Source organism: Stomoxys calcitrans, chromosome 1, assembly GCF_963082655.1.
Source record: "Stomoxys calcitrans chromosome 1, idStoCalc2.1, whole genome shotgun sequence".
NCBI classification, from domain to species: Eukaryota; Metazoa; Arthropoda; class Insecta; order Diptera; family Muscidae; genus Stomoxys; species Stomoxys calcitrans.
Window position 1 is genome coordinate 99,269,671 of NC_081552.1, and position 12,255 is coordinate 99,281,925.

Genomic DNA, 12,255 nt, shown 5'->3' on the forward strand with positions numbered 1-12,255 from the left:
ATGTTGGCGTAGTCCATTTTGTTATAATAGTTCCAAGACACATGAAATCAATTTGGATTTCCTAGCTGAATAAATAAGCAATCACCTTGTTGCTTATTCTAGAGGCTCAAGAAGTCAAGACCCAAGATCGGTTTATATGGCAGCTATATCAAAACATGGACCGATATGGCCCATTTACAATACCAGCCGACCTACACTAATAAGAAGTATTTGTGCAAAATTTCAAGCGGCTAGCTTTACTCCTTCGGAAGTTAGCGTGCTTTCGACAGACAGACGGACGGACAGACGGTCGGACATGGCTGGATCGGCATGTCGCGACGATCAAGAATATATATACTTTATGGGGTCTCAGACGAATATTTCGAGTAGTAACAAACAGAATGACGAAATTAGTATACCCCTCATCCTATGGTGGAGGGTACAAAAATATGCCAAATGTCTGCTCTTATAATTTTTCCGTGCAATACTATTTGTGGTACCAATAACAAATATAGGGCAATACCCTCAATTTCAACATTGGTTGTCGCTACCGAACTGTTTATGAACCTTCGTAGTAAGTGGAACCATCAGCATTGGGTTGGCAAACAAATTGGTTGAGGCAACAAATCTGCTTTCCGTGTGTACATAAACTAATTGCAATTTCTTTGGCAATAGGATATGTTTCCATAGATTAGCAAAATTTGATAACAGTTGAAAAAAAATTCATAAAGAGTAATAAAATTTTACACCAACTTTATTTCGTAATACGATACTGAAATGAAAAGTTTAGATCGTATAATTTTGTAGTTCAACCTTATTGCATTCAAATTTAGCACAAACACACCCTAAAAGTCGTGCAATCCGCTGATTGCAGGAATAAAAAAAAAAATAATTTTTAAACCGATTAAATGGCAATTTTTTTAATGCCATTAAAATTGTCATGATTTTTCATTACTACTTTGGGCCAAAGCCCACACCACAACCAACCCCGACTCACATACAGTCATCCTCTGCCAGTGGCCGGAATTCTCCAACATGTTCTCTTTTGTTCTCTTCATTTGCCTTTGATAATGCACAACATTTCATCAATACGTCCAATTTGTGTTTTACTTTCTGTTAAGTGGCGGTTTCGCTTGAATTTTTTTATATTTTCCGTCACCCTCCCAGAGGATATGCTAGCTCCTTTTAGTCAGGGAGTTTTTCAGCCATATGCCACCATGCTGGTTGCTTTCTGCTGCTTTTGTCCATATCTTGGCAAACATTAATTTATTCGGAAATACACAATTACCCAATTTTGCATCCATTGTGATGATAAGTTGCCAGCCGACAACGAAGGACATGTATTGTCATATCGTCGTATGGACGGACGAGTAGTGTCTCTGGGGCCTAGTGTTCATGACCATATCCTTGGTGTTTGGAATGGGGAGAGTAATAAAATGTATTATTATAGCCGATTATAGTTAAAATGCCTTAAAAGGAAAAGAACCAAAACGACATATTTTATTCATTTGCAACAAAAGTGCGGTAAATTGTTTTTTATACCATTTTGGGTATTAATTCGAAAACACTTAACATTCTTGTAAAAGGGGTTTACGTACCCCGCCAACGCAGCGGTTTCGCAGAAAATGAGTAAAAAGTGTTAAGAAGAAACTCTTGAGGTACTTACGAAATGTGTTAACGTTTAAAAAGGCGGGAAAAGAGCAGTTGTAAAATACCGTAAAATGGGATATTAAGATAAACCGATGAACTAAAAATTAAATTAAGAAATTATGTTGGTTACAGATAAAAAAAAAATGCATAGCAAATTAAATTAAGTGGAACAAGTAAGATAAGACAAAGTCGGGCGGGGGTGCTACCCAATTTAGGCAATATGGGTATGAAAAGAAAGGTATTAGCGAGTAAATTACGAATATGAGAAACGAAAAATAAAATATGAACCTGGGAAGGACCTACGGAAACTTGAGAATTGTAGAATATGCGTATTAAATGAAAGGTATTAAGGAGTAGACTATGAAGATTTTTTCCAATTTTCATTTTTATCAAAAATTTAGGATCAAGAGGAGTAGGATGATAATGTGTATAGAAACATCACATCGTTGGTGTAAAATAAGCCCACATTCAATACACTCCTGAGGGCATTAAAATGTGATTGCCTCATCCACGTGGCAATCACTGGCGCTATCCAAGGATGCCTCCAGAGAGTCCTTATTGGTGGATAGGTAGTCGAAGACTTCAGAATCTCGTTACTGGGCTCAGAACTAGGGGGTGCGCCCTATAATGTGAATTTTTCCCTAATATCGTTTGTAACGTCTCCAAATACTTATAATAAATATTCTCAATCATCTGAGTATTTGAAGTCAATCTAGCAAAATCTGTCCCTCCGTCTGTTAAACAGGTCCATCAGGTGAGCCCATCCGTATACAATTCGGCATATATACTTCTTATTGTGGGTCGTTTGCTGTCCGATATTGAGTAGATGAATCTTAATTTATGCAAACAAATTTTGAACTAAGTACTTTAAAAATATTTTATATTACGAACGTTTTTAAAGTAATTAATGGGACAACCTTTTCCTGAACTGGGCTTTCAAACTGTTCAAAAACTCAGCTTATAAAGGGTGATTTTTTTGAGGTTAGGATTTTCATGCATTAGTATTTGACAGATCACGTGGGATTTCAGACATGGTGTCAAAGAGAAAGATGCTCAGTATGCTTTGACATTTCATCATGAATAGACTTACTAACGAGCAACGCTTGCAAATCATTGAATTTTATTACCAAAATCAGTGTTCGGTTCGAAATGTGTTCAAATTTTGACAAATTTTGTTCAGCGATGAGGCTCATTTCTGGTTGAATGGCTACGTAAATAAGCAAAATTGCCGCATTTGGAGTGAAGAGCAACCAGAAGCCGTTCAAGAACTGCCCATGCATCCCGAAAAATGCACTGTTTGGTGTGGTTTGTACGCTGGTGGAATCATTGGACCGCAATCTGGACAATCTGGTTGGCGATTGCAATCTGGACAATATCGGTTCAGATGTAGATATAGCTCTTATATAAACCGATCTCCCGATTTTACTTCTTGAGCCCTTACAAGCCGCAATTTTTGTCTGATTTGGCTAAAATTTCGCATTCTGTGTTCTGTTACTTCCAAAAACTGCGCCAAATACGTTCCAAATCAATCTTTAACCTTATAAGCTCCCATGTAAACCGGTTTCTCAATCATCCTTGTTTGGTTCCTAGAAGCTTTAATTTTTGCTGGTTGGACAGAAGTTTGTTATGTAGAAAAAAATTGTGCCCTTTCTACTAAATTTATTTTGTATAAATTTTTAGCAGAATCCATGGTGGTGGGTTTCCAAGATTCGGCCCTGCCGAACTTACCACGCTTTTACTTGTTTATATTTTTAAATATCCATTGCAGGATATCTTATATAGAAAAATCAATTTGTGTTTGTTTGTAAGTTTGTTTTGTTTGTATGTTTGTGTGTTCCTTATAGACTCAGAAACGGCTGAACCGATTTTCTTGAAATTTCCACAGATGGTGCATAATGACCCCGTGGTGAAAATAGGGTACTACATTATGTTCAAATATTTTTGAAAAAGGTTGAGGTTATATATGGAATATTTTTCTAAATATTCGATAACAGCCATACATGTTCAATTCTGTGAGTCTGTTTAAATGAGTATACACAGGTTCAAGTGCTTTGTTAATACTAACATTTATTTACCAACTAGCTGACCCGGCGCGCTCAGCTGCGCCTTCTTTTACTTTATATGGAACAAAAGCTTCCTTGGAATATTTATTTACCATTCTAACTTGACTAACAGTTTAACAATATAAGTGCCTTTATCTGAATCCCATATGATCTTTATTGGTCTACGAATTTAAGTTTGGAAGTAAGGTGTACTCCATTCTTGAAATTCTTCATTTCAGCCCGATATTCTCATGATGTCTGATTTAGTGGTGTTTTCGGGGGAGAGGTGGTACCTTAGATACTTGGCCCTGAAAAAATATCAGCATCGTGCTCTTCTCTCAAATACCAATTATTTAATCCCCATATTGCCATTGGCTTAAGAGGAGTTTACAGGATGAGGCGTCCCCCAAAGGCAGGGCCCTTTTTTCCCTTTGGGGGTGTTTTGGGGAAGGGGTGACGCCCTAAATACATGGTCCTTTTCTATTCTATTCGTATTCTACTCCAAAATACCTTTATTTGAGCCCCATATTCCGATGGTCAGTAAAAAATTGCTGTCTGTGGGGTATTTTGGGAAAGGGGTAAACCCCCAGAAAATTGGTCCCGAAAATGGGTATCAATTGTTGCTCTACCCCCCAATATCTTTCATTTAAGCTCCACATTGACATAGTCGGTAAATATGCCCGATTTAAGGGTGTTTTGGGGACTGGGGTGGCCCCCCAAACACTAAGCCCGGAAAATATATCAGCAGCGTGCTCTATTCTCATATATCTATATATCAATTATTTGAACCCCATATTGCCATTGCCCTCAAAATTGGATATCAAATTCGTTTTCTAATCTCATTTAAACTCCTCATTGCAAAAGTCTGCAAATATGTCCGGTTTGGGGTATTCGTCCTAAAAACTATGAATATTCAGTTCACCTCATTTTAAGACCCAAATTGTCTTGGTGAGCAAATACGTCCTAATTGGGGGGGTTGTTATGGTGGTGGGACGTCCGCTAGACAGTTTGCCCCTAGTTTTGATATCAGATACGTGGTCTACTCCCAAATACCTTTAATTTGGGTCCTATATTTCCATAGTCGGCAAACATGGCCGGCATGGGGGGTGTTTTGGGGGATGGGCGGCCACTCAGTAAGTTGGCCTTGAAAATATATATCGGATTCGTGTTCTACTCTAAAAACCTTCTTATTTGAGCGTCATATTCCAATACTCAGAAACTACTTCCTATTTGGGTGGTGTTGTGGGGGTGGGGCGGTCCCATAGACACTTTTCCCGAATATTGATATCAAATTCGTGCTTCACTCCTAAAGACCTTTCATTTGAACCACATATCGCTATGGTCGTAAATTTGTTCCCTTTGTGGGATGTGTTTTGTGAGAGACGGCCCCCCAAACACTTGATCCCATATTTGGATATCAGATTCGTATTCTACATTTAAATACCTGTTATTTAAGCCCCATATTCCCATGGTCAGTAAATAAGTCCAGTTGGGGGGGTGTTTTGGGGAAGAGGTGGACCCCCAGAAACATGGTCCCACATTTGGATATCAGATTCGTATTCTACTCGCAAATTCATTTCATTTGAGTCCCATATTGCCGTGGTCAGTAAATATGTCCGATTTAGGGGTGTTTTGGGGCTTGCGGTGGTCCCCTAGCACTTGGTCCGACAATTGGATATCAAATACGTTTTCTTATCCTAAATACATTTCATTTGTGTCCCATATTGTCGTGATTGGTCTAAATATATGTTTGGTAGGTTTTAGGGTGGGGCCGCCCATCCGAAATTTGGATACCAAATTTTTATACCCTCCACCATAAGATGGGGAGTATACTAATTTCATCATTCTGATTGTACCTACTCGAAATATTCGTCTGAGACCCCATAAAGTATATATATTCTTGATCGTCGCGACATTTTATGTCGATCCAGCCATGTCCGTCCGTCTGTCTGTCGAAAGCACGCTAACTTCCGAAGGAGTAAAGCTAGCCTTGAAATTTGAACTTGAAATTTTGTACAAATACTTCTTATTAGTGTAGGTCGGTTGGCATTGTAAATGGGCCATATCGGTCCATGGTTTGATATAGCTGCCATATAAACCGATCTTGGGTCTTGACTTCTTGAGCCTCTAGAGTGCGCAATTCTTATTCGATTGGAATGAAATTTTGCATCACGTGTTTCGCTATGAAATCCAACAACTGTGCCAAGTATGGTCTTGGGTCTTGAATTCTTGAACCTCTAGAGTGCGCAATTCTTATCCGATTGAAATGAAATATTGCACGATGTGTTTTGTTATTATATCCAACAACTGTGCCAAGTATGGTTCAAATCGGTTTATAACCGGATATAGCTGCCATATAAACCGATCTTGGGTCTTGACTTCTTGAGCCTCTATAGGGCGTAATTCTTATCCGATTGGAATGGAATTTCGCACGACGTGTTTTGTTATGATACCCAACAACTATGCCAAGTATGGTTTAGATCGGTTTATAACCTGATATAGCTGCCATATAAACCGATCTTGGGTCTTGACTTCTTGAGCCTCTAGAGGGCGCAATTCTTATCCGATTTGAATGAATTTTTGCACGAAGTATTTCGTTATGATATCCAACAACTGTGCCAGGTATGGTTGAAATCAGTCTATAACCTGATATAGCTGTCATATAAACAGATCTGGGGATTTGACTTCTTGAGCTTCTAGAAGGCGCAATTCCTATCCGATTTGGCTGAAATTTTGCATGACGTATTTTATTTTTACTTTCAACAACTGTGTCAAATAAGGTTCAAATCGGTTCATAACCTGATATAGCTGCCATATAAACCGATCTGGGATCTTGACTTCTTGACCCCTAGAGGTCGCAATTATTATCCGATATGCCTGAAATTTTGTACGACGGATCCTCTCATGACCATCAACAAACGTGTTTATTATGGTCTGAATCGGTCTGTAGCCCGATACAGATCCCATATAAATCGTTCTCTCTATTTTACTTCGTGAGCCCCAATGGGCGCAATTCTTATACGAATTGGCTGAAATTTTACACAGGTCTCCAACATATAACTTAATTGTGGTCCGAACCGGACCATATCTTGGTATCGTTTTAATAGCAGAGCAACTCTTTTCTTATATCCTCTTTTGCCTAAGAAGAGATGCCGGGAAAAGAACTCGACAAATGCGATCCATGGTGGAGGGTATATAAGATTCGGCCCGGCCGAACTTAGCACGATTTTACTTGTTATACCCTCCACCATAAGATGGGGGGTATACTAATTTCGTCATTCTGTTTGTAACTACTCGAAATATTCGTCTGAGACCCCATAAAGTATATATATTCTCGATCGTCGTGACATTTTATGTCGATCTAGCCATGTCCGTCCGTCTGTCCGTCTGTCCGTCTGTCCGTCCGTCCGTCCGTCCGTCCGTCTGTCTGTCGAAAGCACGCTAACTTCCGAAGGAGTAAAGCTAGCCGCTTGAAATTTTGCACAAATACTTCTTATTAGTGTAGGTCGGTTGGTATTGTAAATGGGCCATATCGGTCCATGTTTTGATATAGCTGCCATATAAACCGATCTTGGGTCTTGACTTCTTGAGCCTCTAGAGTGCGCAATTCTTATCCGATTGGAATGAAATTTTGCACGACGTGTTTTGTTATGATATCCAACAACTGCGCCAAGTATAGTTCAAATCCGTCCATAACCTGATATAGCTGCCATATAAACCGATCTTGGGTCTTGACTTCTTGAGCCTCTAGCGTGCGCAATTCTTATCCGATCAGAATGAAATTTTGCACGACGTGTTTTGTTATGACATCCAATAACTGTGCAAAGTATGGTTCAAATCGGCCCATAACCTGATATAGCTGCCATATAAACCTGCCATCTTTTGTCTTGACTTCTTCAGCCTCTAGAGGGCGCAATTCTCATCCGAATGGAATGGAATTTCGCACGACGTGTTTTGTTATGATACCCAACAACTGTGCCAAGTATGGTTTAAATCGGTCCATAACCTGATATAGCTGCCATATAAACCGATCTTGGGTCTTGACTTCTTGAGCCTCTAGAGGGCACAATTCTTATCCGATTTGAATGAATTTTTGCACGAAGTATTTCGCTATGATATCCAACAACTGTGCCAAGTATGGTTGAAATCGGTCCATAACCTGATATAGCTGTCATATAAACAGATCTGGGGATTTGACTTCTTGAGCTTCTAGAAGGCGCAATTCCTATCCGATTTGGCTGAAATTTTGCATGACGTATTTTATTTTTACTTTCAACAACTGTGTCAAATAATGTTCAAATCGGTTCATAACCTGATATAGCTGCCATATAAACCGATCTGGGATCTTGACTTCTTGACCCCTAGAGGTCGCAATTATTATCCGATATGCTTTAAATTTTGTACGACGGATCCTCTTATGACCATCAACAAACGTGTTTATTATGGTCTGAATCGGTCTATAGCCCGATGCAGATCCCATATATATCGTTCTCTCTATTTTACTTCGTGAGCCCCAATGGGCGCAATTCTTTTACGAATTGGCTGAAATTTTACACAGGTCTCCAACATATATTTTAATTGTGGTCCGAACCGGACCATATCTTGATATCTCTCTAATAGCAGAGCAAATCTTTTCTTATATCCTTTTTTGCCTAAGAAGAGATGCCGGGAAAAGAACTCGACAAATGTGATCCATGGTGGAGGGTATATAAGATTCGGCCCGGCCGAACTTAGCACGCTTTTACTTGTTTTTGTTATAACTTCGCTGCGGCTGTTTGCGATATTATTATACCCACCACCGTAGGGTAGTGGGTATATTCATTTAGTCATTCCGTTTGCAATACAACGAAATATCAATTTCCGACCCTACATCTGACGTAAATATGGTTCTCATCGAACTATATTTAGATATAGCTGTCATATAGACCGATCTCCCGATAAATGGTCTGAAGGCCATAAAGGCTTTATTTATTATCCGATTTCGCTGAAATTTAAAACAGTGAGCCTCCCGACATCTGATCTAAATATGGTATAGATCAGACTATGTTTAGATATAGTTGCCATTTGGACCGATCTCCTGATAAAGGGTAAAAGCTTTAATTTTTATCCGATTTCGCTGATATTTGGAATAGTGCGCAGCTTTAAGCCTCCCAATGTCCGACCTAAATATGGTTTAAATCGGACTATATTTAAATATAGCTGTAATATAGACCGATCTGCCGATAAAGGGTGTGAAGCCCATAAAAAATTTTTTTTAATTGATTTCGCTAAAATTTGAAACAGTGAGTTTTTTTTAGTCTCCTGACTTCTGACCTAAATATGCTTCCGATCGGATATAGCTGCCATATAGACCGATCTGCCGATAAGGGAACTGAAGCCCATAAAAGCTTTATTTATTACCCAATTTCGCTGAAAGTTTAAACAGTGAGTTTTTCTGGGCCTCACGATATCCGGCCAAATATGGTTCAGATCGGTTTATAAATGAATACATCTGCCAAAAAGACCAATATTTTGTTCTACAAAATTGAATAGTGACATATATATTAGACCACTCAATGTCCATGCCGATTTTGTGTGAATAAGTTATCCAATTTTCACCGGATTGTGACGAAAGGGGGTTTACACATATACCCAAGGTGGTATCCAAAAGTCGACCCGGCCCAATTTAATGCCTTTGTACTTGTTTTTTAACTTTCCCACTCTAAGACGTTCCTCAACAATAATTTTCAAAAAACATCAGATATCGGAGATGGGTAGGGCGATTTAAGCGAAATTTTGTTGGCACACTAACATTACCCTAAAATCAAATCGAAATCGACTTCCACTTTTGAGACCAAGTCTCTGTGGTTCCACCACACCCTGTCCATCCGTCCGTTGTAATCACTCTAGAGCCTTCAAAAATTAAGATATCGAGCTAAAATGTGGCACAAATACGTCGTTTTGATACACGCTGGTTAAGTTCTTGAATGGGCCAAATCGGACCATATTTGGATATAGCTGCTATATGGACCGATTTTCCGATAAAGGGTCTAAAGCCCATAAAAACGTTATCTTTCATCCGATTTAAAAACAGTGAGTAGTTTAAGGCTCCCCAACAACTGACCTAAATATGGTTCAGATCGGACTATATTTAGATATAGCTGCCATTTAGACAATCTCCCGATAAAAGGTCTGAAGACCATAAAAGCTTTATTTATTACCCAATTTCGCTGGAATTTGCAACAGTTGGTTATTTTGAGCCTCCCGACATCAGACGTAAATATGGTTCAGATCGGACTATATTTAGATATAGCTGTAATATAGACCGATCTTCCGATAAAGAGTCTGAAAACCACAATGGCTTTATTTAAAACAGTGGGTTATTTTAAGCCTCCCGACATCTGACCTAAATATGGTTCAGATCGGACTATGTTTAGATATAGCTGTCATATAGACCGATCTGCCGATAAAGAGTCTGAAGCACATAAAAATTATATTTTTGGACCGATTTCGCTAAAATTTGCAACAGTGAGTTTTTTGGCCTCCTGACACCTGACCTAAATATGGTTCTGATCTGACTATGTTTAGACATAGGGTCTGAGGCCAATAAAGGTTTATTTATTACCCGATTTCGCTGAAATTTTAAACAGTGAGTAGGTTAAGACCTCCCTACATCCGACCTAAATATGGTTATGATCGGACTATATTAAGAAATAGCTACCTAATAGAAATAGATAGGTCTATAGATCTGCCGATAAGGGAACTGAAGCCCATAAAAGCTTTTTTTATTACCCGATTTCGATGAAATTTTAATCAGTGAGTTTTTCTGAGCCTCACGATATGCGACCACAATATGGTTCAGATCGGTTTATAATTGAATACATCTGCCAAAAAGACCAATATTTTGTTCTACAAAATTTAATAGTGATATATATATTAGACCACTCAATGTCCATGCCGATTTTGTGTGAATAAGTTATCCAATTTTCACCGGATTGTGACGAAAGGGGGTTTACACATATACCCGAGGTGGTATCCGGAGTTCGGCCCGGCCGAATTAAATGCCTTTTTACTTGTTTTTAACTTTCACACTATTATCGATTCAGACCATATTGAACACGTATGTTTAAGGTCATGAAAGAAGCCGTTGTACAAAATTTCTTCCAAATCGGATGAGAATTGCGCCCTCTAGAGGCTCAAGAAGTCACGATTCCAGATCGGTTTATATGGCAGCTATATCAGGTTATGTACCGATTTGCGCCATACCTAGCACATTAATTGGAAGTCATAACAAAATACCTCATGCAAAATTTCAGCCAAATCGGAAGAGAATTGCGCGCTCTATTGGCTCAAGAAATCAAGATCCAAGATCGGTTTATATGACAGCTATACCAGATTATGAACCGATTTGGATGTTATTTTTCAGTCAAATCGGACGAAAGTTGCGCCATCTAGAGGCCCAAGATCGGATTATATGGCAGCTATATCAAAACATGGATGCTGGAATTTCTAATTTGAGACAGTAAGTCATTGCTGCACAAAGAATACAATAATGGACCCAAATAGGAAAATTGAGGTACTCCTCTTTTTATACCCACCACCGAAGGATGGGGTATATTCATTTTGTCATTTCGTTTGCAATACATCGAAATATCCATTTCCGACCCTATAAAGTAAATATATATAAATATCGGCTATATCGGACTATATCTTGATATAGCCCCCATATAGACCGATCCTTAGTCTTAGGTCTTAGGCCAATAAATGCCACATTTATTATCCGATTTTGCTGAAATTAAAGACAGTGAGTTGTGTTAGGCCCTTCGGCATCCTTCGTCAATTTGGTCCTGAAAGACTGATCCTCCGATTTAGGGTCTTAGGCTCATAAAGCCACATTTATTATCCGATTTTGCTGAAATTTGGGACGGTGAGTTGTGTTAGGCCCTTCGACATCCTTCGATAATTTGGCCAAGATCGGCTCAGATTTGGTCATAGCTGCCATATAGACCGATCCTCCGATTTAGGGTCTTAGGCCCATAAAAGCCACATTTATTATCCGATTTTAATGAAATTTGGGACAGTGAGTTGTCTTAGGTCCTTTGACATTTCTCTTCAATTTGACCCTGATCGGTTAAGATTTGGATATAGCTGCCATATAGACCGAACTTTCTATTTAAGGTTTTGGGCCCATGAAAGGCGCATTTATTGTCTGATGTCGCCGAAATTTGGGACAGTGAGTTAAGTTATGCTCCTTGACATACTTCTGCAATATGGTACAGATCGGTCCAGATTTGGATATAGCTGCCATATAGACCGATCTCTCGGTTTTAGGTTTTGGGGCAATAAAAGGCGCATTTTTTATTGTTTATTGTCCGGCGCATTTATTGAAATTTGGGACAGTGCGTTGTGTTAGATTCTTCGATAATCTGATTTCACTGAAATTTGACACAGTCACTTATTGTAGGCTTTTCGACATTTGAGTCGTATATGGTTCAGATCGGTTTATTTTTATACCCTCCACCATAAGATGGGGGGTATACTAATTTCGTCATTCTGTTTGTAACTACTCGAAATATTCGTCTGAGACCCCATAAAGTATATATAT